This window comes from Callithrix jacchus, chromosome 18 (assembly GCF_049354715.1).
Source record: "Callithrix jacchus isolate 240 chromosome 18, calJac240_pri, whole genome shotgun sequence".
NCBI lineage: Eukaryota > Metazoa > Chordata > Mammalia > Primates > Cebidae > Callithrix > Callithrix jacchus.
Genome location: NC_133519.1, coordinates 5,797,456 through 5,821,777, shown reverse-complemented (window position 1 = coordinate 5,821,777; position 24,322 = coordinate 5,797,456). Strand labels below are relative to the sequence as shown.

The window sequence follows — 24,322 nt, the reverse complement described above, 5'->3', positions numbered from 1 at the left end:
ATTTTTTGCAATCTACCCATCTGACAAAGAGCTAATATTCAAAATCTACAAAGAACTAAAACAGATTTACAAGAAAAAAAACAAACCCATCCAAAAGTAGGAGAAGGATATGAACAGACGTTTTTCAAAAGAAGACATATATGAGGCCAACAAACATATTAAAAAATGCTCATCATCACTGATTATTAGAGAAATGCAAATCAAAACCATACTGAGATACCACCTCATGCCAGTTAGAATGGTGATCATTAAAAAATATGGAGACAACAGATGTTGGAGAGGATGTGGAGAAATAGAAACACTTTTACACTGTTGGTGAGAGTGTAAACTAGTTCAGCCATTGTGGAAGACAGTGTGGAGATTCCTGAAGGACCTAGAAATAGAAATTCCATTTGACCCAGCAATCCCATTACTGGGTATATACCCAAAGGATTATAAGTCATTCTATTATAAAGACACATGTACACATATGTTAATAGTGGCACTGTTTACAATAGCAAAGACTTGGAGCCAACCCAAATGCCCATCTACGATAGACTGGACAAGGAAAATGTGGCACATGTACACCGTGGAATACTATGCAGCCATAAAAAATGATGAGTTCGTTTCCTTTGTGGGAACATGGATGAATTTGGTAACCATCCTTCTCAGCAAACTGACAGAAGAACAGAAAATCACACACTGCATATTCTCACTCATAGGCAGGTGTTAAACAATGAGAACACGTAGACACAGGGAGAGGAGCATCACACACTGGGGTCTGTTGTGGGGGGCAAGGAAGGACAGCAGGGTGTTAAAGAAATCAGGGAGGGATAAAATGGGGAGAAATGCCAGATGTGGGTGACGGGGAGATGGAGGCAGCAAACCATGTTGCCATGTGTGTACCTACACAACAATCCTGCATGATCTGCACATGTACCCCAGAACCTAAAGTACAATTAAAAACAACAAGAAACAAAAAAAATCGACTTTAAGTCAAAAATTGTCACAAGAGAGGTCATTATATAATTACAAAGGTTTCAATTCATCAAGTGGATATAACTATTATAATGTATATGCAGCCAACATTGAAGCACCTAAGTACATAAGGCAAATATTACCAGATTTGAAGGGAGACAGACGGCAATATAGTAATGGTAGAGGATTTCCACATCTCACTTTCAACAATATACAGGTCATCCAGACAGAAAACCGTAAGGACCCAGCCAACTTTAACAACACTATAGACCAAATGAACCTATCAAATATAAACCTAACATTTCAATGAACTGCAACAGAATATATACTCTTTAAAAATGAACATAAAACAATTTCTAGCATAGATCCTATGTTAGACTACAAAATAAGCCTTAACAAATTTAAGAAGACTGAAATAATATTAAACATCCTTTCCACTCACAATGGTATTAAATTAGAAATAAATAACAGGAGAAAAATCCCAAATTTACAAATACGTAGAAATTAAACAACATATTCCTGAATACTGAGTCAGAGAAGGAATCAAAAAAGAAAGTGAAAAAATATCTTGACACAAGTGAAAATGGAAAAACGACATATGACCCTTATGAGATGGTGTAAAAGCAGTTCTAAAAGGGAAGTTTATAGCGACAAGTGCCTACATTTAAAAAAAGAGAAATATTTCAAATGAACAATCTAATATTATACCTCAAATAACTAGAAAAGAGCAACTAAATACAAAGTCAGCAGAAGAAAATAAGAAAAAATGGAGCAGAAAAAAATGAAATAGAGTCTAGAATGACAACAGAAAGATCAACAAAACTAAGATTTGATTTTGGAAAGATAACACTGACAAATCTTCAGTTATATGACAGAAAAAAGGAGAGATGACTCTCAGATAAGTATAATTATAAGACATTATAACTGGTAACAAAGAAAAACAAAGGATCATAAGAGACTATGAACAATTATGCACAAATTGGATAACCTAAAAGAAATGGATAAATTCCCAGAAACATACATCCAACAATATTAAACCATGAAAAAAATGAAACTAAGAGGAGACAAATAAAGAGTAACGAGATGAAATCAGTAATCAAAAACTCCTAACAAAGAAAGAGTCCAGGACCTGATGGATACGCTGGCAAACTCTAACTAACATTTACAGTAGAAAAATTGTTAATCTTTCTCACAAGCTTCAAAAAGAAATTGAATGAGAGGGAACATTTACAAACTAATTTTATAAGGTCAGCATTACCCTGCTACCAAAGGCAGACAAGTACACTACAAGCAAAGAAAATTACAGGCCAAAATTCCTGGTAAACAAAGATGCAAAAATCCACAACAAAATACTAGCAAACCTAATTTGACAGCATGTTAAAAAAATTATATACTGTGATCTCTGAGATACAAATATAGTTCAATATGTACAATTTGATACGTCAATTTAACAGAATGTGGGATAAAAATATAACTATCTTAATAGTACAGAAAAAGCATTCCATGTAATTCAACATCCTCATAATTAAAAAAAAAAAAAATCTCTCCACAAATGAAACACAGAAGGAATGTATCTCTACACAATGAAGGCCATAGACCATAAGTTTATAGACTAACATACTCAATGTTAAAAAGTTGAAAATTTTTCCTCAAAGATCAGGAACGAAACAAGGAAGCCAACTCACATCAGTTCTCAGTATTATACCCAGAAGTCACAGCCAGAGCAAGTAGGCCATAAAAAGACATATGAGACATGCAAATCAGAAACAAAAAAAGTACAATTATCCATTTGCAGATAACATACTCTTACATATAGAAAACCCCAACAACTCCATCAAAAACTACTAAAACTAATAAACAAATTCAGTAAGGTTACAAGATACAAAATCAACATACAAAAATGGGTTGTGTTTCTATATACACAATGAACTATCCAAAAAGGAAATTTAAAAAAAATCCCATTTACAATTGCATCCAAACATAAAATACTAAGGAACAAATTTAACCAAGGAGTTAAAACTTTTACACATTAAAATCTACAAAACATTAGTGGGAAAAAAACCCTAAAGCTACAAATAAATAAAAAAAAAATATTCTGTGTGAAGCAATGCTTACTAGCTCTTATAATCAGCTGGCTGATTATTCTACTTCCAGCTTTTCCTTAAAAAATTAAATTTCAGACACACATAAGAGAGGAAAAATTCTCCAAATTATCTGTGTCTACTTCTGAATAAGAGTCACAAACTCTACAATTAGATCATACAGATTGAGTTCCATTAAGCTTTTCCATTAGTACACATAGATTGTTTCATTTTTCATTAAACATAGATATAGTTATTCCTAAAGCAACAACTAACTATATTAAATGCAATTTTTAAAGGGAAACATAGGAATACTCATGTTTTGGGTAGTCCTTTTCTAATTAATCAAATAGTGGTTAAATCTCCAATGCATTGTGCCCAAGTCTTAATTTACAAAGATGACTGAAGGATAACATGGAGAGTCTGATGCCATTAAGAGATTTTTAATATTCAGAGTTGCTGAAGAAACAAGATGCACAGCATGCCACAGAGGGCCTCATGGGAAAGACACTAAGGTGGTCAGCAGGCAGAAGACAAGAGCAAGAACATTTAGGCCACTGCCTTTACTGGGGGTTCTATAGGAAAGGACAGGCAGGGCAAGATTGGGTTTGGCTAGCTTGAACAATTTTAGTAGGCGTTGGGCTATAGGGGTCATCCCTAGTTGCCTGGCTCATGGCTCTGGGATTATTCAAGCACAAGAATATTGCCTCTTGGTATATCTGGACCAGTTATAGGAGGTTGACTAATGGTTAAGTTTAACTGTTAAAGAGGGACAGCTCTTCTCTCCCTAGGAAATAACCTTTTAAAGAGAGTAAAAAACTTCATTACCATAGTTGACCTAAAAGCAGCCACCAATTAAGAAAGTGTTCAAGCTCAATATTTAAGTATTTCAATTCTACTCACTTTACTGAACACCTAACATCACATTGCACTAATCTATTAGTAGAAGCAACAATGTTAATATAAGTAACAAAAGCATTCTCTCCTGTGTAAGTTATATCAGACTGAAATAACAGCTCAACTATAATAACTTATATTCTAAACACCATATAAAACTGTTAACCCAACTCAGGCATGTCCTTAAGGAAAGATTTAAAAAAGTAAAAGAACTCGGCAAACCTTACCCCCACCTGTTTACCAAATACATTACCTCAAGCATTACCAGTATTAGAGGCACTGCCTGCCCAGTGACATATGTTCAATGGCTGTGGTACCCTGACTGTGTAAAGGTGGCATAATCACTTGTTCCCCAAATAGGGACTTGTATGAATGGCCACACAAGGGTCTAACTGTCTCTTACTTTTCATCAGTGAAACTGATCCATCCCTGAAGAGGCGGATACGACCAAATAAGATGAGAAGATCCTATGGAGCTTCAATTTCCTAACACAAACAACACTCAAAAAACATACAGGCATTAACTTATCATCCATGCATTAAAAATTTTGGTTGGGGTGACCTTGGTGTACAGTAACCTCCAAACAGTATAAACTAAGACCACACTAGTCTAACTAAATTAACAGACATTGGCCCAATAACTTGGTCAACGGACCAAGTTACCGTATGGATAAGAGAAAAATCCTATTCTAGAGTTCATATCGACAATGGGGTTGACCACCTCAATGTTAGATCAGGATATCCCAATGGTGCAGCCACTATTAAAGGTTCATTTTTCAAACGATTTAAGTACCACATGATGTGAGTTCAGACCAGAGACACCCAGGTCGGTTTTTATGTATTCAATATTTCTCCCAGTATGAATGAACAAGAGAAATAGAGCCTACTTTACAAAGTGCCCAAACCCAACAGATGATATTATCTCAATCTAACAATTTTCCCTGCCTGAGAACAGGGTTCATTAAGATGGCAGAGCCCAGTACCCACATAAGACTCAAAGCTTTACACTCAGAGGTTCAGTTCCTCTTCTTAACACCAAGTTCATGATGAACCTCCTCCTCCTAAGTATTCCTGCCCTAATCGGCATTTCTAACACTCATCAAACAAAAAATTCTAGGCTGTATACAACTATGTAAAGGGCCCAACATCATAGGTCCCTACACAATACTTCAACCATTCGCCAATAAAACTTTTCATAAAAGAATCTTTATGACCCTCCACATCTACTATAACCCTTTACATAACCGCTCCTACCTTAGCCCTTTCCATTTCCCTCCTATGAGCTCTTCTCCCCAGACCAGATCCCCAATCAATTTCAACTTAGGCCTTCTATTTATATTAGCCACATCAAGCCTGGCCATTTATTCCATTCTATGATCCGGATGAGCACCCAATTCAAACTGTGCACCAATTGGTGCATTACAAACTGTAACCCAGACAATTTCACATGAAGTCACCCTAGCCATCATTCCATTATCAGTCCTACATTTTATATACACTCATTACAACACAAGAACATTTCTGACTTCTACCACCCTGACTCCTAGCCATAATATGATTTATCTCCACATTAGCAGAAACCAACCAAGCTCCTTTGGTCCTAACAGAAGGAGAATCAGAACTCGTCTCAGGTTTCAACACTGAATATGCTGCAGGTTCATTCACTCTCCTTTATAGTGGAATACATAAATATTATTATAATAAATGCCTTAACTACACTATTTTTCTAGGAGCACCCCACACCATAATTTCACCAGAACTTTACACAATAAATTTAATCACCAAACCCTTCTCTTAACCACCCTATTTTTATGAATTTAAATAAATCCTCAGTTCTCCTATGACCAGCTAATACATTTATTATGAAAATTTTTTTTATCACTTACACTAGCACTATGCATATGATATCTATCTCAATACCTATTCTAATGTCCAGCATCCCACCCCAAACACAAGAAATGTGTCCGGAAAAAAAGAGTTACTTTGATAGAGTAAATTATAGAGTTTTAAATCCCCTTTTTTTTAAGGCTATAGAAATTGAACCCACACCTGAGAATTCAAAACTTTCCGTGCTATGTATTATGCACTAAAGTAAGGTCAGCTAAACAAGCTTATTGGGCCCATAACCCCAAAATGTTGGTTTAATCCTTCCTGTACTAATTAACCCACTAGCCCAACTCACCATCTCCCTTACTATCTTTACAGGAACTTTCATTACAGTATTATGCTCACACTGATTCCTCATCTGCGCAGGTTCAGAAATAAATTTATCAGCCATCATGCCGATCCTAATAAAAAACATAAGCCACCGCTCCACAGAAGCAGCCACCAAAACTTCCTAACACAAGCAAGCACATCATAATTCTTAAAATAGCTATTCTTTCTAACAACATGCCCTCCGGACAATGAACAATTACCCCTCACATTAACCACCTTTCACCCATAATAATAGCTCTGGCAATAAAACAAGGAATAGCCCCCCCTTTCACTTTTGACTCCCAGAGGTAAGCCGAGAGACCCCCCAATACCTGCCATACTTCTCCTCACATGGCAAAAACTACCTCCCATCTCATGTAACTTCAAATCTTTCCATCAATCAACACAAATAACCTCCCATTAATTTCAATTTTAACCATTATAACTGGCAGCTGAGGAGGACTTAATCAAACACAACTATGTAAAATCCAAGCCTATGCTTCGATTACCCATATAGGATGAGTAATAGCAGTATTAACCTATGACCCAAACATCACCATCCTAAACTTACTTATCTACTATATTCTAACAGCTTCTATATCCATAATACTTAACTTAAACTTGAATACTAAAACGCTATCACTATCCCACACCCGAAATAAACTAATGTGATTAATACCTATTATTGCACTAATTCTATTATCCCTAAGAGGCATACCACCATTAATAGGAGTCTCTCCTAAATAAGAAATCTAACAAGAGTTAACAAAAACAATAACCTAATTATTCCAATTACTATAGCGATAATAACTCTACAAAATCTATACTTTCACATATGCCTAATTTACTCTATTTCAATAACAATATTTCCTACATCCAACAACATAAAAATAGAATGACAATTTGAAAACATAAAACCCATACTGTTCCTTCCTCCACTGATCATTTTTTTTCACTCTCCTTCTACATATAACCCTGTCAATATTAATCACAACTAAGAGCCTTCAAAGCCCTCAGGAAGTCAATTATACTTAATTTCTGTATCAATTTTATGGACTGCAAAACTTTACTCTGCATCACTTGAATGCAAATCAACTACTTTCATTAAACCAAGCCCTTCCTAGATGGATGGGACTTTAACGCACAAAAATTTAGTTAACAGCTAAATAACTGATCAACCGGCTTCAATCTGCTTCTCCTGCCATAAGAAAAAAAAAAAGGCAGGAGAAGTCCCAGCAGGATTGAAGCTGCCGCTTTGAATTTGCAATTCAATATGATAGTATCTCCTCCGGACTGGTAAAAAGAGGCTTATTCCCCTGTCTTTAGATTTACAGTCGAATGCTTCCTCAGCCATTTTACCTTTTTCTACCTATGTTCATCAACTACTGATTATTTTCAACTAATCATAAAGATATCAGAACATTACATCTATTACTGAGTGCACGAGCAGGAATAGCAGGCACAGCCCTAAGCCTCCTAATTCCATCAGAATTAGGCCAGCCAGCAATCCTACTAGGAGACCACCATATCTATAATGTTACTGTCACCACTCACACACTTATTATAATTTTCTTCATAGTAATACCAATCATGATCGGAGGCTTCGGCAACTGACTTTTCCCTCTAGTAATCGGTGCCCTGATATAGCATTCCTTCAAATAAGTAACAGAAGCTTCTGACTTCTCCCCACATCCCTTCTACTCCTACTTGTGTCCTCAGTACTAGAAGCCGGTGCTGGAACCGACTGAACAATCTATCCTCCCCCAGCAGGAAGCCTGGCACACACAGGAGCCTCTGTAGATTTAACTATCTTCTCACTCCACCTAGCAGGTATTTGTTCTGTCCTAGGAATCATAAATTTTATTACCATAATTATTAATATAAAACCTCCAGCCATAACCCAATATCAAACACCCCTTTTTGTCTGATCCATCCTTATTACAGCAGTTACTCTACTTCTTTCTCTCCCTGTTCCAACCACTGATATTACTATATTACTAACTGTAACCTTAATAATACCTTTTTTGATCCTGCTAGTGGAGGTGACCCTATTCTATACCAACATTTATTTTGATTCTTTGGGCACCCCAAAGTCTAAATCCTTATCCTACCAGATTTTGGAATGATTTCTTTTATTGTAACATACTATACCAGCAAAAAAGAACCATCTGGGTATAGGTAGAATATGAGCCATAATATCAGTTGGTTTCCTAGGCTTTATCATATGGGATCACCACATATTCACAGTAGGAATAGATATAGATACACGAGCATACTTTTCCTCCACCACTATAAGCATCATTATCCCTACCAGAGTAAAAGTCTTTAGCTGATTGGCCACATCACACGGTGGCAACATTAAATGGTCTCCTGCAACACTCTGAGCTCTAGACTTTATCTTTCTCTCCACAATACGTGGCTTAACAGGAATTGTATCAGCCAATTCATCATTAGACATTATTTTACATGACATGCATTATATATTAGCCCATTTCCACTATGTCCTATCAATAGGGACAGTGTTTGCCATGATAGCAGGCTTAATCCACTGGCTCCCTCTATTTTCAGGCTACACACTTAACCAAACCTATGCTAAAAATCACTTCACCATTATATTTGTAGGTGTAAACTTAACTTTCTTCCCACCACATTTTCTCAGCCTATCTGGAATACCTGGATGATACTCCAACTACCCCGATGCATCACTGCATGAGATATTATTTCATCTGCAGGCTCATTCATCTCATCAACTGCAGAGGTACTGACAGCCTTCATAGTCTGAGAAGCCTCTTTCTCAAAATGAAAGTTTTTCCCATTGAACAATTAAATAACTTAGAATGACTTTATAGCTGTCTCCATTTTTATTACACATGCAAAGAATCAGCCTATGTAAAATCTTAAATGAAAAAGGGATTCAAATCTCCAGAAACTGGTTTCAAGCCAATCCCATAAACCCTACAACTCTTTCAAGAGCCAGAACCTGGCTCTGGTTCTGCCCTGGTCATGGTCCTGCAATATTCTGGGGCTTGGCCCTAACCTTGTACAGGCCCTGACCCACCATGGCCCTGACCCCTTCGGTGCTCTGGCCTCACCTTCACCCTGCATTGGTCTTACACTGGTCCTTTTCTACTCTGGTTCTGCCTTGGCCCTGGCCCTGCCTTCTTGAACTTTTCCTGGTCTTGCCCAGGGCTGACCCCAGGACTAATCTGTCCATGACCTAGTCCTTGTCCTGACCTCCTCTGCCCTGTTCTGGCCACACACTGTGCCCTCTGCTTGGCCTAACCCTGTTCCTATTCCTGCCACTGCTATGGCCCTCCCCTGCTTTTAGCCATGCCCTGTACTACCTTAGTCCTGCTTAGTCCTGCTCTGGCCTGGCCCTACACTGGCTGTGTCCTGTCCTGGCTCTACCTTTGCCTAGTCCTGGTCCTGTTCTGGGCCTGCCCTTACCTTGGAAACTTGCTGGCACTGCCCTCTGTCTGGCTCTATCACCAACCCAGGCTTGGCCTGGCCAATGGTGGCCCTGGCAATACCCTGGCCCCCACTGGCTGTGCCTTGGCACTGGACCCATCCTATGATTGCTTGGCCCTGGTGCTTCTTGGCCCAGGATTGTCCTTGGACCTGCCCTGGCTATGACATGGTGCTGGCCACGCACTGTCCATTCCATGGATTTGAACCTTCCCTGCTGTGGTTCTGCCCTGGCTCTACCCTTCCCTGGTCTGCCTTAGCCCTATGTATCCCAGTCCTGCCTTGGCACTGACCTTGCTGTGACCTTATGCTAGTCTTGCCTAGCTCTAGCCCTGCCTTCAGCCTGTGCAGGCTCTGGATCTGACCTAGCCCTCCTCTTGCCTTGGCCCCTGACCCTTCTCTGGCCTTGCACTTGTCCTGGCCCCTTTCTGGCACCGTCTTTTTGGGGGCCCTGCTCTGTCCATATCACGACTCTGGGCTTGCATGTGCCTGTCCTGTCATAGCCTGGCCCTTTTCTAGTCCTGCTCTGGCACTGGCCCTACCCTGTCTTGGCTTTGTGCTACCTATATCTGCCCTTCCCTGTGCCAAGTTCTGGTCCTGCATTTTCCCTGTCCTGTCCCTCGTTTTCCCTGTTTCTGACTTTGTCCTGGTCCTGGTCTTGGTACTGTCATAACACTGGCTGTGACCCTGCCTCTCATTTCTCCCTGGCCATGGCCCAGCTCAGGTTCTGTCCAGGCTCCAGCCTGACCCCAGTCCTGGTTCTGCCCTGGCTGACCCATGACTGGGCACTGCATTACCCAGTACCCTGGCCCTGACTTGCCCAGGACCCTCATCCTGTCACTTGTTCTGCCATGTTCCTGACCCTCTCTTGGCCCTGGAACTGTCCTGACTCTGGTCTTGTCCTGCTTCTGGCCCTGGTACTGTCATGGTCCTGACGTTTCCCTGGCCTTATCCTGCAGTGTCCTTTCCTTGGCCCTCTGCTACACTGTACTTGTTTCTGCCATGAACCAGTCATGCCATTACCCTATCTTACCCTGAACAGTTTGTGCTCTGGCCTTGGCCCTTTTCTGGACCTGTCCTGACCCTGTCTTAACTTTTTCCCTGCCCTGATTTGGTGGTCTTGTCATATCCCTGGCCCTAGCCCTTTCCTTTTCCAGGCCCTGACCCTGGACCACAGGTCTCTCCTGGACCTTCCCTGCCCATTCATTCCCTGGTCTTCTTCTCACCCTGAAATGACCCTGTACTGACACTCTCTGCCTTGGCCCCGGCCCTACATTTTCCTTACCCTGGCCTTGCACTGTCATCCTCTGTTATGGCCCTGTAATGGCCCCAGAATACCCTGGCCCTGTTCCTAGTTGTACCCCAGCTATGACCCCTGCCCTGCTTTTTGCTATGCCTTGTACTATCCTAGCCCTGCCCTGTTTTGGAACTGGCCCTAACCAGGCCTTGCACTGCCCTCTCCCTGCTTTTGCTTCTTGCTGGTTCTGGTTCTGCCTTGATCTTGCCCTCCTCTGGACCCTCCATGTTTCTGCTTTCTCCTTGGCTCTGCATCTGCTGTGGCCCTGGCCCCAGCCTAGACATGGCCACAGTGTCTTAGAGCCTGACCATACATTGCTTCTGGCCTGGGTCTGACCTTGCACAATCCTAGTTCTACCCTGGTCCTGACCTCACTCACCCTGCTTCTGGTCTTGCCACTCTGACCTGGCCATAGCCCTGACCTTGACCACTGGCTCTTGCTCCTATCCCTGGTCCTGCCATGGTGCTGACCCTATCATGTTCCTGCCCCAGTCTTGTCCTAGACCTGGCCATGGCACTAACCCTGTCCTGGTCCTGACCTGCTAAAGGCCTTATCATGACACTGGCCTGGCCCTGGCCCTGATTTGCCTGAGCCCTAACCCAGTACACGCTCTTCTGGCCCTCGCCCTGACTCTGGTCCTATCACTGTCTGTACCTAGCCCTGTTGCTGGTCCTGCCATGTCCCTGACTCTGGCCCTGAGGATCTTTCTTTGCCTTGTTCCTGAAATTGCCCTTTTTCCTAGTCCTGGTCCCAGCACTGGCCCTGCCTCAGCACTTCTCTGGTTCTGGTCCAAACCCCAGCCCTGCAATGGACTTGCCCTACCTTTATCCTGTGTGACCCCGGTCTTGTCCTGCCCTGTCCCGGTGGTGACTTGGCCTTGCCATGGTCTGGTCCTCCCATTGCCCTGCCTATCCCTTCCCTGGTTGTGCCCTGGACCTGTCCTGATCCTGACCCCTCCCTGTTCATGTCTTCGATCTGACCCTGGCTCAGCTATGGACCTTCCCATATCCTTCCTCAGCCCTTGCACTCGGAGCTGTCATTCAGCCCTGGTACTACCTGGTCCTTCCTTGGGACTTTCCCTGCCCCATGGTCTGGTTCTGGTACTTCCCTGCCTTGCCCTGAGCTGGCCCTGGACCTATGATATTCCTGGCCCTGGCCCTGGCCCTGACCCTGACCCTGGTCCTATCCTTATCCTGTCCCTGATCTACATGACCCTGCCCCTGCAAGCTCTGACCTTCCCCTTCCCCTGAAATTGTCCTGCGCTTCCCTGGCTCTGTCTTGGCTCTGGCCCTGCCTTCTTATCAGACTTGCCCTCACCCTGCTCTGGGATGACAACCCCAGGCCTACTCTGTCCATGGTATAGTCTTGCCCTGCACTGCCCTCCTCTGCCCTGGCCCTGCCATGCCCAGAGCCCAGTGTTTTCCCTGGCCCTACTCCTAGTCCTCCCCTGCCATGGTCCTCCCCTGCATTTGGCCAGGCCGTGTGCTACCTTGGTCCTGCTTTGCTCTGGTCCTACCCTTAACCATACTTTGCCCTGGACCTGCCTTTGTCATTTCCTGGTTCTGCACTGGCTCTATCCATGCTCTAGACCTTTCCTGAACCTGGACTTGGACTGGCCCTGTCCTTGATGCAGCCATGCCCTGTCACTGAATCTACCTTATGGCTGACTTGGTCCTGGTCTATCTTGGTCCCATCTTGTCCCTGGACCTTCCCTGGTTATGGTATGGCACTGATCCTGCCTTGTTCAAGCCATGGACCTGACCATGCCCTGGCGATGGCATGGCTTTGCCCTTCACTGGCCCTGTCTTAAACCTGTGCTCTCCTAGTCCTGTGTTAGCTTTGACCTTGCCCTGGCCCTACTCTGGTCTGCTGTGGCCCTTCCTTCCCTTTGTCTTGCCCTGGCCCTGACTCTGGTTCTCACATAGCCCTGTCCTTACCTTAGCTCCTCCGTGGCCCTGCCTTTTCCTTGGCCCTTCAGTGACCTTGCCCTTGTCCTGGCTCTTTTCTGGCCCTGTCTTGTTGTGGGCCCTGCCGGGTCCATGTTCTCAGCATGGCCTTCTGTGACCACACTCTGACATCCTCTTGCTGCAGTCTTGCTCTACACTGGCCCTATCCTGCCTTTGCTCTGTACTACCCTATCCCTGCCCTGCCTTGTATTGGTCCTGAACCTGCCCTGGCCGTGCCATGTTCCTGGCTATTTCTGGTTCTGCCCTGTTTCTACTCACCCCTGGCCCTCATCTTTGTCCTTTCATGTCCCTGGCTCTTGCCCTGCCCCTGAATTTTTCCTGGCCATGACCCAACCCTCTTCCTACCCTGGGTCTTGCCCTGCCACAGTTCTGGTCCTATCCAAGCTCTGCTCCTGCTCTAGCACAGTCCTGACTGGGCAATGCCATTTTCCTTGCCCTGCACTGCCAATACGAGGGTGCTAACCCAGCTCTGGTTCTGTCATGGCCCTCACGTGGCCATGGTCCTGATCTTACCCATTCCTCCAGCCATCCTCCTGTCATTCTCTATCCTGGCCCTGTACTGGCCACACCATACCCTGGCCCAGTGTTTGCCCTTGCCCTGATCCTCATCCTTCCCCTACTATGGTCCTACCCTGCATTTGGCCAGGCTGTGCTACCTTAGTCCTACTCTGCCCTAGCCCTACCCTACCTTGGCCCTACCTTTGGTTTCTCCTGGTCCTGGTTCTGCTCTGGATCAGCTCTTGCCCTGTACCCTAACTGGTCCTGCCCTGATCTGGCCCTGTCCCTCACCCAACCTTGACCTGTCCCTAAACTGGCCCTGGCAACGTACACGCCCTGCAATTACTGTGCCTTGACACTAGACCCACCCTATGTCTGCTTTAACCCTGGCCCCTCCTTGGCTCTGCATTTACCTGCCCTGCCCATAGCAATGTGCTGACGCTGCCCATGCCATTGAATTGACCCTGACCTGGCCCTGTCATTCTGTGGTTCTGTCCTGGCACTAGCCCTGCCTTAGTCCTGTGCTATTTTAGTCCTAACTTGTCCCTAACCTTGCCCTAGCCCTACCCTGGCTTGATGTGTCCCTCCCTACTCTGGTCTTCCTCAGTCCTGGCTCTGCCTTTGGCCTCCTCTGACTCAGGTTCTGAACTGGCCATTCTTGCCTTCAACCCTCCCTGGCTTGCTTTTTCTCTGGCACTTCTTTTGCCTTTTCCTTACCCTTGGCCTTCCCTGTCCCTGCCTCTACTCTGACCCCTATCTGCCCTGCCCTTTCCTTGTCCCTGTACTACACTGGCCCTAGCAGGCCCTACCCCTTACCTTGACCTGGGCCGGCCATGCCTTCACTGTGACCCTGCCTTTTGTCCTGACCTTGGTCCTGACATGACCCCAGGCTTGCCAGTGCTCATGATCCTTGTCCTGTTCTAGCTGTGACCTGTACTTGGACATGCCATGGGCCTGATTTGTCCCATCCTTGCCTTGGTCCTTCCCTGCTCTGTCTCCACCACATCCTTGCCTGTTCTGCTCTCTCCCAAGACTGACCTGGCCATGCCATGGTCCAGTAGTGTCATTGCCCTGGCCTATCCTACCATGGTTGTGCCCTGGACCTCATCCCTGCTGGACCTGTCCTCACCCGACCTTGACTTTTTCTCTACTCTGTATGGACTGGCTCTGGATCTGCCCTACCATGGTCCTTCCCTGTCCCTGCCATATCCCTGACCATAACCCTGCTCTTATCCAGGCCTGACCCTGACCCTTCCTGGTCCATGACAAGGACCTGGTCCTGCTCTGTACTGGTATAGCCCTTGTCTTGACCCACCCTTCCCTGCTGTGCCCTGGCTGTGTCTTCACCCTGCCCTAGCTCTGCCCTTGACCTACTCTGGCTTAGACCCTGACCTGGCCCTACCTTGACCCTTAACCTAGCTTTGACTAGGCCCCACACGGGACCTGGCCCTAGCCCAGACCTGGTCCTACACTTTGGCTTGCAATAACCCTGAATCTGCCATGGTCCTGTACTGGACTTGGAGGTATCCTGGTCCTGAATTGACCTGGACCAGCCTTGGCTTGTCCCTACTTTGGCCCTACCATCGTCTTTCCCTGTTCTGCCCTGTCTTGGCACTGAAATGACACTGCAACATCCCAGTTGTACCAATGCCCTGACCTACCCTGCCTTGCCTGTGCGTGGCCCTGGTCCCACACTTGATTTTCACTGTCCTTTCCTCAGCCCTGGCCCTACCTTAGCACTGTCCCTGCCTTCTCTATGAACCAGCTCTGGCCATGCCCTGCCATGACCCTACCTTGTCACAGTCCTGGCCCTTCCCCCACCCTGGTCCTGATCCTTAACCTACTCAGGCCCTTCCTTAGACTTGCCCCTCTGTTACGGCCCCACCCTGGCAATAACCTACATCCTGGTCCTGGTCCTGCCCTGCTTGAGGTCTTACCCTGGTTCTTCCCTGGTCCTGATCCTGTCTGACCCTGAAATGTCTGGCATTACCCTGGCCTTGCACTGCTCTGGGCCTGACTCTGGCACTGTTACTGCCCTAGCTGCAGCCCAGTTGCTGGTGATGCTATGGTCCTGACCCTGTCCCCAGACCCTGGCCATGCCATGAACCAGCCCTATCCTTGCCCCTGTCCTGTCCCTACTCTGGCCATTCCCTGTCCTTTCCTTGGTCTTGGTACCATCCTGGTTCTGCCTCTGCCTTGGTCCTACCCTAGGTTTGACCCTACCCTGGCCATCACTCAAGAGTTGGCTGGGCCCTGTCATGGACCTGACCACAGCACAGACCCAGCACTTTGGGATGCTGATGCAGACGGATCACTTGAGGTCACAAATTCATGACCAGCCTGATCAATGCTGTGAAACTCTATCTTTACTGAAAATATAAAATGTAGCTGGGCGTGATGGCAGGCACCTGTAATCCCAGCTACTCAGGAGGCTAGCACAAGAAAACTGCTTGAACCCGGGAGGCAGAGGTTGCAGTGAGCCCAGATTTTAACGGGCAAAATAGTTCCAGGTTTCTAAAGCTGAGTGTTCTGAGCAGTAAGCTTTGAATCCTGAAAAATTTACTTACCAGAACATTCTTCAGTGATGTCCAAGAAGTGAGGTGTGTCTGCTCTGCAGAGATGAGTCAGGAGTAGTCAAGAAGCAGGTGGCTTGTCAACTCTGCCACACCAGAAATGATGCTCAGCAGGGCTTAGCAACAGCAGTCTCCCCTCTGAACCCAAAAGGTAAAGTCTAGGAGGAAACAAGAGGGGAGTTAGCCATGTTACAGAGGAACTCCTGAGGTTGGGAGGCCCCACAGGAAGGAAAATGCCAGGGAGACAGAAGCTTCTGACCAGTGTTCTCAAGTGGATTGTAATTAAAAAGTAGCTTTGGCAGCCATCCCAGAGCAAGCTCATGAGAGATGGGGTGACACAGCTGCCTGGCAGTTCTGGAGTTAAGCCCAGCCCTGGAGAAGCTGAAGTCCAGGGTGCCACCTGCATCTGCATGGCTGGAATCAACTCCATCACTTATTCTCCTCTTCCCTCCAAACTGTCACTGTAAGATCCTGCTCTGCCACTTACTAGCTGTGTGACCTTAGGCAAGTTACTTAATGTTTCTGTGCCTCTGTAAATGGCAGCTAATATTATTGTTTATTGTTATCAAAAATGGTTACATTTTTATAGGGTCACACATGGCCATTATCAGTTAGAACTGGGAAAGGCAAGCATTTCTTCTGACGCATTAGATGATAAATATTTAGACACTGTAAGCCAACAAGCATTGCATATATACATGTATATAGTTCATACATACACAGCTACAAGTACTCAGACACGGGCTCTTTCGCCAATGGCAATGACTTTCTGGCCAAGACTGGATTGATCAGTGGTCCTTCTCATGTGACATTTTCATGTGAAGTGTCAAAGGCTGCTGCCTTCTCTGTCCTGTCATTACACAACACTGAGTGAGCCCACTCTGGTCCCACTCCTGAAACCTCAGGACCGGGATCAGGAAGTGAGAGGCCAGGGGCCTCTCTTGCCCTGAAGTTCTAGCTACAGCCCCAGCTCTGGGCTCACCCAGGGGTCGTGTTTGTGCACTCCCAGGCCAGTGTGGGTTACACTGTGCCCCCCCGCTTAGAACACCCAGGGATGCCGAAATGAACCAAATGTTTCAGTGGCCAGAGAGAAAGGCAACAGCTAGTGTGGCCACTCGCTGGGGACTCCCCTGCATCCCTGGGCCAGTGTGGATAGAATGATAGAAAGATAAGAAACCTGAATAGACCAGTTATGGGTAATGCAATTTACATAGTAATGAAAAGTCTCCTGTCAAAGAAAAACACAAGAATCATGGTTTTACTGATGAATTCAATGAAACATTTTTAAAAGAGCTAATACCAATTTTATTCAAAATATTTCCCCAAAAATGAAGAGGAAGAAATATGTCAAAAACTTGTTTTATGACTCCAGCACTATTCTGGTACAAAAATCAGACCAAAACAAGACACAAAAAAGAAAAAGGCAAATAAACCTGATGAACACAGATACAAAAAATCCTCAACAAAATACATGAAAACTGCATTTGACAAGACAATAAAAGGATCATCTGCCATGATGAAGTGCGATTCATCTGAGAAACAGGAGAATGATTGAATAAACACAGATACATAAATATGCTACATCACATTCAGCAAATCAAAAAAACCATATAATCATTTCAGTAGATGCTGAAAAACGTAAAATTCAACAGTCCTTCATAATAAAAATTCAAAAAGCTATTTCACTGCTGCTGCCACCAACAAAAGATACCTAGGGATAACCGGAAAGTCGGAAGATCCCACAACAAAAGCTATAAATCAGATGAAAGTATTAAAGCAGGCACATGTAAATGGAAATATATCCCATGTCCAAGCACTATGAAGAATGTATACATTACCCAGTGAGATCTACAGAATCAATGCAATCCACATGAAATTACAAAAGGTATTCTTCATAGAAATAGAAAAAAAAGCATCCTAAAATTCACAGACATCCAAAATACTTCAGATAGACAAAAGAATCATGAATATAAAGAAAAAAGCTAGAAGCATCAAAATACGTGATTTCAAAATATATTACAAATCTATAGTAACAAATACAGCATAATACTGGCCAAAAAAGGTGCAAGTGAGAGACAGAGAGAGACAGACAGACATAGAAGAATGACAGACAGACATACACAAATGAAACAGAATAGAGAACTCAGAAATAAATTAATGCCTTTACAGGAAACTCATTTTTAACAAAGGCACGAAGAACACACCTTTGGAAAAGACAATCTCTTCAATAAACTACTAGGAAAACACAACACCCACATGTACAAGAATAAATCTAGAACGTTATCTTACCAAATACAAAAACCTACTCAAAATAAAGATTTAAATGTAGGACCTGAAACTATGAAACTACTAGAGAAGAAAACAGCTTAAATGCTTCATGAAATTCGTTAGGACAAGGGATTTTCAAATAGACATCAAAAGCACAAGCAACAAAAGCAAAAAGAACCAAATGCAATTACATTCAAATTAGAAACTTCTGTGAAGTAGAGGAAGCAATCAGAAGAATGAGGAAACAATCCAGAATATGGAAGTATCTGCAAACTATGCCTCAGGAAAGGGGTTAATACACAAAACAAAGAACTCAAACTACTGAGTTTGAGTTCCTAATACCTACTGTCCTTCTAGTATTTGCTGTATGTGAAGCTGCAGTAGGCATAGCCCTACTAGTCACAATTTCCAACACATACGGCCTAAGCTGTGTGCAGAACTTAAACTACAGGTGCACACCACCATGCCTGGCTAATTGTTAAATGTATTGTAGAGGTGGGATCTCACTATGTTACGCAGGCTGGTCTCAACCTCCTGGGCTCAAGCAATCCTTCACCCTTAGCCTTCCAAAGAGCTGAGATTACAGATGTGAGCCATTTCACCATTTCACTAATCTTTAGACTAATTAAATTCATTTCCAAAAAATACATGTTTATTGTAAAAACAAATTAGGCAATGTGGAAAGATGTAAAACCAAAATCTTTTTCCTTCTTCTCTTCGTCTTATGCCCTGGGTATGAACTCTGCTAATATTTGGTTTATCTTTCTCACATCCTCTATCTCTTATATAGCTGGGATAATATGTGAGGGTTCACCAATTATGGTTTCCCCATCCCACACTCCCTTTTCTCTGGATTCCTCCTCCAATTACCATTTGGGGGAATAGATGCAAGATATCCATTGTTTAGGGAAGCTGTCACAGTGGAATCAGTGAAGAAATATGCCAAATTCTTGAGTTTTAAGACAAGAGTTCTCAACTCAGACATAAGATCCAAAAATTGAACAAATAGTATATTGGCTCAATCAGTTTTTTTCACACTCTTTCCAACCCCAGACTAGATAAAGCTGAGTTGAGGGAAGAGGTGAAATGGGGCGGAAGTAATGATAAAAGCAGTCATGGTCTCCAAGAAGGGATATCCCTGTATCCTACTTAGGGGTTGGATGTAAAGAAGTATGAGAGACTATTATTGAATTCTCCAGATAAAGTTTGGGGATGCAGGTGCAGAAGCGGCAGTGACACACTTCCACCTGGAGGTCTGGGGAGCAGACACCTCTCCCTGAGACTGAGATATAAAGTATATCCCCAAGCCTAGGAGCCAGGCTAAGGAAAAAGAACAATTCTTAATTAACTAAGCTTAAATGTAAAATGCCTGAATTTACCAAGAAATGACCATGACTAATTTTCTGCCACTATGAGAATTGGAGATTCCAAAGAAAGGTAAAATTGTATAATGGAACAATAAAAAAAGTTATATTCTGTACACCCTAAAAAATAATTTAAAAATATAAAAAATATTATCCCCAAAATTTGGGATATCATACTACTACCAGCAACATAACTTTTAAAAAATAACAATCTGAATCAACACAGCCACCCATAGCTTATTTATTAGCCTCTTTGCACTATTACGCTTTTGCCAACCCAACAACCCACGCAGCCTCTCACTGACTTTCCTTTCAGACCCATTAACATCCCCTCTTCTAATTTTAACAGCTGATTACTACCCCTTATAATTCTAGCTACTCAACATCACGTAGCCACTGATTCTTTCCCACAAATAGCTCTATATTTCCACACTAATTCTTCTACAAATTTTTCTAATTATAGCATTCACAGCCACAGACCTAATTATATTTTATATTCTATTTGAAGCTACATTAATCCCCATTCTAATCATCACTACCTGCTGAGGGTATCAGCCAGAATGTCTTAATGGAAGCTCATATTTCTTATTTCATATACTAGGGGATCCCTCCTCTTACTTATTACATTCCTATATATCCAAAACATCTCATCACTAAATATACTAAACAATAACAAATATAACCCAAGAATTATTATGTTCTTGAACTAATAACACCACATTGTTGTCATATATGATGGCTTCCATAGTCAAAATATGTCTATACAGACTTCACCCATGACTTCCCAAAGGCCATGTAGAAGCCCCTATTGCTGGCTCAATAGTACTTGTGGCAGTATTACTAAAATTAGGGGGCTATAGCAAAATACAAATCACCCCGAACCCTCTTTATCCCTGCATTGTCCCTGGACCTTCCCTGGCTACAGTACGGAGCTGACCCTGCTCTGTTTATGCCATAGACCTGACCCTGATCTGGCCCTGCCATACCGTGGTTCGAACCTGGCAATGTCCGGGCTCTACCCTTCCCAGGACCTGCCTTTGCCTTGTCCTAGTCCTGCCTCAGCCATGGCCTTTTCCCTGGCCCTCCCCACCCGTTGCCTTCACCTTTCCATGGCCCTGCCTTTTTCTTGGCCATTCTCTGCCCTTTCCCTTGTCATGGCCCCTTTCTGGCCCTGACTTGTTGTGGGTCCTCTCCTGTCCATTTCCCAACCCTGGTATTCCCTGTCCCTGCCCTGCCATCCCTGGGCACTGTCTTTGCTTTATACTGATTTTGCCTTCTCTTGGCTCTGCACTACCCTAGTTCTGCCCTGACCTGGCCCCCAGTTCATCCTGACCTTATCCTGTGCCAAGCCCTGGTACTGCCACGTTCCTGCCTTGGCCTTGATTCTGCACTGCTTTTGGCCCTAATCTTGGTCCTATCATGTCCCTGGCTGTGACCCTGTCCCTGGTTTTTCCCTGACCATGACCCACCCAGGTCCTGCCCTAGCACAGCCAACTGGGCACTGTACTCCCTAGTGCCCTGCCCTACAATTCCCATGCCAGTGTGCTGCTCTAACCCTAATACTGTTTGGGCCCTGACTTGCCCATGGTCCTCGCCCTGCCATAGCCCTGACTCTAACTTGGCCTGGTCCTGCCCTTTCATTCATTCATGCCTGTCATTCTTACTTTGCTTCTGGCCCTGCCCTGGCCACTACCTGCCCTAGCCTTTCCTTATCTCTCTGCTATGCTGGCCCTGCCATTTCCTGGTTCTGCCTGGGCCCTGCCCTTCTCTGACCTTACCTTGGTCCTGTGCTATCCTAGTCTTGCCTCAACCCTGACATTGCCCTTAGCCTATCCTAGCCTGACATGGGCCTCCGTACACTGGCCATATCCAGCCCTGGTCTTACACTACCCTGGCTGTAATTCTGACCTGGCCCTGCCCTTGTCTTAGCCCCTCCCTGACACTGCCTTGCTGTGGGCCCTGCTGTCCATGTAGCAGCCCTGGGTATCTCTGTCGCTGCCCTGCCATACCCTGACACTGTCCTCACCCTACACTGTCTGCCTTGCTTTGCTTCTGTGCTACCTTAGCCCTGGCTTGCCTAGGCCCTGAGCTTGTCTAACCTTACCTTTTCTCAAGGTCTGACCCTGCCATGTCCCCGGCATTGCTCTGGTTTTTCCCCATGTCTTGACCTCTCCTGGCCCCATCGTGTCCCTAGCTATGACCCTGCCCTTGTTTATTCCCTAGCCATGACCCAGCCCCAGTTTACCCTCGTCCAGTCCTGACTAGGCATTGCTGTACCCACTTCCCTGGCCCTACCCTATCCTTGTCTTGGCCATGTGCTACCCTGTACCTTCCCTGGACTTGTGCTTGCCATGGTTTGATTCTGGCCCTGCTGCTCCTGCTGACTCTGGTCCTGTCATGGCACCCAGCCTGCCAGTGGTCACTGTCCTGGTCCTGTTCTGGCCCTGACCTGGACGTGGACATGTCCTGAGCCTGATTTGTCCCAGCCATTCCTGGACCTGTCTCTGACCTAGTCTATCAGGTCCCTGCATATACTGCCCTTTCCTGGCACTGCCATGGCCCAGTCATGGCATTACCCAGTCTTACCCTACACTGGTTGTGCCCTGTTTCTGGCCTGCCCTAGCCCCTTCCTGGATTTGCACTGACCCTGACTTGGCTTTTGCCCTGCCCTCTCTATGGTCAGGCTCTAGCCCTGTCTTGCCCTTCCCTGCAATGGTGCTACTCTGTCCTTATCCAGATCCTGAGCCTGCCCTGGTCTGGACCCTGGCCCTTCCCTTGCTCTTCCTTGCCCCACCATGTCCTGGTCTTGCCCTCACCCTACACTGACCCTTCATCGGCCCTCTCTGCATTGGCCTGACCCTGGCCCTGAGTGTGCCTTCTCCCTGGCCTTGCCTTGGCTCTACTCTGTCATCCTCTAACCTGGGCCTGTATTTGCCCCACCATACCCTGGCCCTGTTCCTAGGCCTGCCCCTGCTATGACCATGCCCTGCTTTTGGCAATACCCTGTGCTACCTTACTACTGCTCTGCCCAGGCCCTATCCTGCCCTGACCCAACTCTGACTGGGCACTGCACTACTCTGGCCCTGCCCTGCCCAACCCCATCCATGTCCAGGACCTGCTCTGGCCCTGTCTCTGGTCCTACCATGGCTCTGACCCTGCCACCAGTCCTGCCATAGCCCTGACCCTGACTTGTCCCTGTCCTACCCTGGCCTTTCTTTGGCCCTGTGCTACACTGGCCCAGCCCCAGCATGCACTGCCTCTTCCCTGGACCTGGGCTGGCCGTGCCTTCATCTGACCCTGATTTTTGTCCCAACCTTGGTCCTGACATGACCCCAAGCTGTCAGAGGTCATAGTCCTGGTCCTGTTCTGACCATGACCTAGACTTGGACATGTCATGTGCCTGATGGGTCCTGTCATTGCCATGGCCCATCCCTGCCCTGTACCCACCATGGCCTTGCCTGCTCTGCTCTCTCCCAGGACTGACCTGGCCCTGCATTAGCCTAGTCATGTAATTTTCCTGGCCTACCCTTCCCTGGTTATGTCCTGGCCCTGGTCCCTCCCTATACCTGCCCTAACCCTGCCTTGGCTTTTCTCTACCCTCTCTATGGACTTCCTCTGGACCTGCCCCACCATGGTTCTGCCCCGTCATTGCCATATCCCTGACCCTATCACTGCCCTTATCCTGACCTTGACCCTTCCCTGGTCTCTGGTCCTTCCAAGGACCTGTCATGACTCTGCCAAGGCCCTAGGCCTGGTTTGTACTAGTATAGCCTTTGTCTTAAACCGCCCTTCCCTGACATGTCCTGTCTCTGTCCTCAGCCCCCAGACCCTGCCATTGTCCCTTAACCTAGCCTTAACTAGGCCCTGCTCTGGACCTGACCCTAGTCCTATACTTTGGCCTGGTATTACCCTGGACCTGCCCTGTCATGAACTGGACTTGGAGGTATCCAGGCACTGAAGTGACCTGGTTCAGCCTTGGATTGTCCCTGTCCCGGCTCTACCATCATCCTGCCCTGTTCTGCCCTGTCTTGGCACTGAAATGGCCCTGCAACAGCCAAGTTATGCCAATGCCCTGCCCTACACTTTCCTGGCTCTTCCCTGGTCCTGGTCCTGCCCTCGATATGCCTTGACCCTTCTCAGCCCTGGTACTAGCTGGCACTAGCCTGGCTCTACCTTGACATTGGTCCTGTCCTGTCTATGAACCAGCTCTGTCCCTGCTGCACCATGACCCTGCTCTGTCACAGCCCTGGCCCTGGCCCTTATCCTGCTCAGGTCCTTCCCTAGCCTTGCCCCTCTGTTATGGCCCTGACCTGACCGTAACCTAGACCCATCCCTGGCCTTTCCCTGCTTAAGGCATTACTTGGTTCTGTACTGGTCCTGATCCTGTCCTGACCCTGAAATGCCTGGAATTACCCTGGTCTTGCACTACTCTGGCCCTGACCCTGGCTGTCACTGTCCTAGACCGAGCCCTGTTGCCAGTGCTGCTATGACCCTGACCATTTCCCTGGACTCTTGCCATGCCATGAAGCTGCACTGTCCTTACCCTTGTTCTGGCACTGCCCTGGCCATTCTCTGTCCTTTCCCTTGCCTTGGCATCACCCTGGCCCTGCTCTGCCTGCCTTGTCTCTGTCTAGGCCACACCCTAGGTTTGACCCTGCCCTGGCTGTCACCCTAGACTTGGTTGGGTCCTGTCTTGGACCTGGCCATAGCACAGACCCAGCAATTTGGGAAGCTGAGGCAGGTGGATCACCTGAGCTCAG

The 24,322-nt window shown here is 45.8% G+C and overlaps 1 long non-coding RNA gene across 2 annotated transcripts in view; it reads right to left on the bottom strand.

The window, feature by feature from the left end:
• LOC128931288 (uncharacterized) overlaps positions 1-24,322 on the bottom strand; it is a 685,153-nt gene that overhangs the window by 3,764 nt on the left and 657,067 nt on the right. For both annotated transcript variants that reach the window (XR_013529172.1, XR_013529173.1), the window contains exon 5: positions 15,925-16,088. This is a non-coding gene — a long non-coding RNA (uncharacterized LOC128931288). The remainder of the gene's footprint in view (positions 1-15,924; positions 16,089-24,322) is intronic.